This window comes from Arachis ipaensis, chromosome B05, assembly GCF_000816755.2.
Source record: "Arachis ipaensis cultivar K30076 chromosome B05, Araip1.1, whole genome shotgun sequence".
NCBI classification, from domain to species: Eukaryota; Viridiplantae; Streptophyta; class Magnoliopsida; order Fabales; family Fabaceae; genus Arachis; species Arachis ipaensis.
The window spans coordinates 20,418,735-20,423,917 of NC_029789.2; positions in this window are offsets into that span (position 1 = coordinate 20,418,735).

The following is a 5,183-nucleotide window of genomic DNA, read 5'->3' on the forward strand; positions in this document are numbered from 1 at the left end:
TAATATTCATATTTGAAGTAAATTTTAAAATTAAATTATAACTTTTAAAATAATTATTTAAATACATATAAAAAAATTTTTAAAAATGATTTTTTTATAATAATTTTTTTTATTTTTTTAAATAAATACTTTAAAATTAAAAAATTAAACAGAAAATAATTTATTTATAAGTTATTTTTAATATAAATATTTATTGTTTAAATTTTTTTCGAAAAAAAACTTAAATATTGGTTAAAGACTCTCATACAATTATTTTTGCATAAAATTAATAGTTATACGTAGTTTAATAATAATTTGATTAAATATTTTAAATTATCTATCAAATTTTAACTAACAATTTTAAGTAAAGAAAATTTGCACATAAATTTTGAAAAAAAAATTGTCAACTCTCGTGTAGGTACATTTTGTTTTGTTATTTCAAAGCTGCATTAGTGCTTGCACATTTACCACTTGTTAGTCGTTACTTTATCAATTATCAATTTATCTTTTGGGTTAACCACTAATTATACCCCCGAATTTTGTAAACGCTGACAATAATGCCCCTCACTTTTATTATCGACAAAAATATCGTTGGATAATTTAAAAACGTGCACCAAATGCCCGTCCGGCAAGTGATGTCTTCTCCGTTGACGGAAGTGTGTGATGTGGCAAACGAAAAAGCTTGTGTGGCAAACGGAAAGCTTACCTGGACCCGTTCCCAAATTTTCTAATTCATTAACCCTAATCCCCAATTGCAAAATGAGAACGTGATGCATCTGAGTAGCCGTTCAACCATGGATGCAGCAGGTATGAAGCGAAGGTCTGCGTCAATGGAAGGACAAGTGCAAGACAACTCCATAAAAAGGAGGGCGTAGGAGTTCCTCTCAGAAATTTCTGAAATTGACTACTGGACCCGCCTAGAAGCATCTGTTACCAAGCTGCAAGAAGCTATGGAACAACTTAAGGAAGAACAGCAGAATCAAAACTGCATGCTCTGCAAACTGCTGAAGGAACAGGAGAAGCAGGGGCGTGAGCTACAGGAGCTGAAGCGCCAGAAGCTCTCCCTTGAAGGACCAAGCACCCCACAGACTGAGGGAGCATCCACTTCTCAAAATTAAGGTTGTTGAGTCCTAACTCTGTGATAACCTTTATTATTAAGAGTCTATTTTAAGAGTCATTTATTTTTCTGTTTTTTTTTTTAACTTTTCTGTCTTCTATTATTATTAGTTTGCTCTTATATTTATTTTTGAGTCTTATTGTCATTCCATGATTAATAAAATTTAAAGCTTATGTCTTAAAGCTATGAATGTCCTATGAATCCATCACCTTTCTTAAATAAAAAGTGTTTTTAATTGAAAAAGAAAAAGAAGTACATGAATTTCAAATTTTAAAACAGTTTAATTATTTTGATGTGGTGGCAATACTCTTGTTTTCTGAATGAATGCTTGAACAGTGCATATGTTTGAATTTGTTGTTTATGAATGTTAAAATTGTTGGCTCTTGAAAGAATGATGAAAAAGGAGAAGTGTTATTGATAATCTGAAAAATAAAAAAAATTGATTCTTGAAACAAGAAAAAGTAGTGAATAGAAAAGAAAAAAAAAAGAAGAGAGGATGATATGCGAAAAAAAAAGAGAAGAAAAAGAAAGAAAAAGCAAGCAGAAGAAGCCAATAGCCCTTTAAACCAAAAGGCAAGGGTAATAAAAAGGATCCAAGGCTTTGAGCATCAGTGGATAGGAGGGCCCTCAGGAATAAAATCCTGGCCTAAGCGGCTAAACCAAGCTGTCCCTAATCATGTGCTTGTGGCGTGAAGGTGTCAAGTGAAAACTTGAGACTGAGCAGTTAAAGTCGTGGTCCAAAGCAAAAAAAAGAGTGTGCTTAAGAGCTTTGGACACCTCTAATTAGGGACTCTAGCAAAGCTGAGTCACAATCTGAAAAGGTTCACCCAGTTATGTGTCTGTGGCATTTATGTATCCGGTGGTAATACTGGAAAATAAAATGCTTTGGGTCACGGCCAAGACTCATAAAGTAGCTGTGTTCAAGAATCAACACACTTAACTAGGAGAATCAATAACACTATCTGAATTTTGAGTTCCTATAGATGTCAATCATTCTGAACTTCAAAGGAAAAAGTGAGATGCCAAAACTGTTCAGAAGCAAAAAGCTAATATCCCCGCTCATCTAATTAAGACTGATCTTCATAGATATTTTTGAAATTCATTGTATATTCTCTTCTTTTTATCCTATTTGATTTTCAGTTGCTTGGGGACAAGCAACAATTTAAGTTTGGTGTTGTGATGAGCGGATAATTTATACGCTTTTTGGTATTATTTTTAGTATGTTTTCAATAGATTTTAGTTAGTTTTTATTATATTTTTATCAGTTTTTATTTAAAATTCACTTTTCTGGACTTTACTATGAGTTTGTGTATTTTTCTGTGATTTCAGGTATTTTTTGCTTGAAATTGAGGGACCTGAGCAAAAATCTGATTCAGAGGCTGAAAAAGGACTGCAGATGCTGTTGGATTCAGACCTCCCTGCACTCGAAGTGGATTTTCTGGAGCTACAGAAGCCTAATTGGCGCTATCTCAATTGCGTTGGAAAGTAGACATCCTGGGCTTTCCAGCAATATATAATAGTCCATACTTTGCCCAAGATTTGATGGCCCAAACCGGCATTCCAAGTCAGCTTAAGAATTCTGGCGTTTAACACCAGAACTGGCATAAAAGCTGGAGTTAAACGCCCAAACTGGCACAAAAACTGGCGTTTAATTCCAAGAAAAGTCTCTACACATGAAAGCTTCAATGATCAACCCAATCACACACCAAGTGGGTCCCCGAAGTGGATTTTTACACTAAACACCCTAGCTTACTCATTTTCTGTAACCCTAGGTCACTAGTTTTACTATAAAAACTACTTTTAGTAATTCATCTTGTACCTCACGACATTCTACACATTTCATATTGTATCTTCTACGGCATGAGTCTCTAAACCCCATTGTTGGGGGTGAGAAGCTCTGCTGTTCTTCATGAATTAATGCAATTACTACCGTTTTCCATTCTATCACGCTTGCTTCTATTCTAAGATATTCATTCGCACTTCAACTTAATGAATGTGATGATCCGTGACACTCATCATCATTCTCACCTATGAATGCGTTCCTGACAACCACCTCCATTCTATCTTAGATTGAATGAATATCTCTTAGCCTCATGATTCAGATCAGAGTCTTCGTGGTATAAGCTAGAATTATTGGCGGCTATTCCTAAGATCCGAAACGTCCAAACCTTGTCTGTGGTATTCTGAGTAGGATCTGGGAAGGGATGACTATGACGAGCTTCAAACTCGCGAGTGTTGGGCGTAGTGACAGACGCAAAAGGATCAATGGATCCTATTCCGACATGATCGAGAACTGACAGATGATTAGCCGTGCGGTGACAGCGCATTTGGAACATTTTCACTGAGAGGACGGGAAGTAGCCATTGACAACGGTGATGCCCAACATAAAGCTTGCCATGGAAGGAGTCTTGCGTGCATGAAGAAGAAGACAGTAGGAAAGCAGAGATTCAAAAGACAAAGCATCTCCAAAACCTCAACATGTTCTCCATTACTGCAAAACAAGTATTTATTTCATGTTCTTTTACTTTTTACAATTAAATCTGAGAATTATTGATATTCTGACTAAGAGTTACAAGATAACCATAGCTTGCTTCAAGTCGACAATCTCCGTGGGATCGACCCTTACTCACTTAAGGTATTACTTGGACGACCCAGTGCACTTGCTGGTTAGTTGTGCGGAATTGCAAAAGTGTGATTGTGATTTCGTGCACCAAGTTTTTGGCGCCGTTGCCGAGGATTGTTCGAGTTTTGACAACTGACGGTTTATTTTGTTGCTTAGATTAGGAATAATTTATTTTGGTTTAGAGTCTTTTATTTGAGTTTAGTTTTATATTTTAAGTTTGTTGTCAATTGCATGCTGTTATTTTCTTTCAGTTTTTCGAATTTTCATGTTCTTAGTTCTTTCTTGATCTTTAAAATTTCTAAGTTTGGTGTCTTCTTTGTGTTTTCCTTTATATTTTGGAAAATTTGTGTTTAATTTTCCAAAAATTTTAAGTTTGGTCTCCCTTGTGCTTTTATATACTTAAAAAATTTTTCAAAAAAGTGTTCTTGGTGTTCATCTTGACATTCAAAGTTTTCTTGTTTGCTCTCTTTGTTTTGATCTAAAATTTCTAGGTTTAGTGTCATTTTGTTATTTTTCTCTTTCATCATTAAAATTCAAAAATCAAAAAAATATCTTTTCCTTATTTTACTCATAAATTTCGAAATTTTGCATTAAATTAGTCAAAGATTTTTAAAATCATATCTTTTTTTTAGTCAAGTCAAAATTATAATTTAAAAAATTGATCTTTTCAAATCTTTTTAATTTCTTCAATCATATCTTTTCAATCATATCTCTTTTTTTTTAAATTGCAATCATATCTTCTTAATCATATCTTCTTCAAAATAATTTTCAATCATATTTTTTTGATTGCTCTTTCCAAAATCTTTTTAAGCAATTAATTAATTTAGTTTTCAATTTGCTTTTATTTTCTTCTAATTTTTGAAAGTTCTATTTTATTTTTTTATTTATTTCGTTTTATTTTATTCGGTTAATTTTAATTAAAATAAAATAAAAATAAAAATATATTTTATTTGCAATCCACATCATCTCCCTTTCTCCATCATGGACCTAAGTGGAAATGAGCAGTCCAGAAGGACTCTAGGGTCATATGCTAACCCCATTACAGCTGCATATGGGAGTAGCATCTGTATACCTCCCATCAAAGCAAGCAGTTTTGAGCTAAATCCTCAGCTCATTATCATGGTGCAGCAAAATTGTCAGTATTCTGGTCTTCCACAGGAAGAACCTACTGAGTTTTTGGCACAGTTCTTACAAATTGCTGACACAGTACGTGATAAAGAAGTGAATCAGGATGTCTACAGATTATTACTGTTTCTATTTGCTGTAAAAGATCAAGCTAAGAGGTGGTTAAATAACTAACCCACAGCAAGTATAAAAACATGGAGATAGTTATCAGACAAATTCCTGAATCAATTTTACCCTCCAAAAAGGATGACACAGCTAAGGCTGGACATCCAAGGCTTTAAACAAGAGGATCATGAATCCCTCTATAATGCCTGGGAGAGGTACAGAGGGATGCTAAGG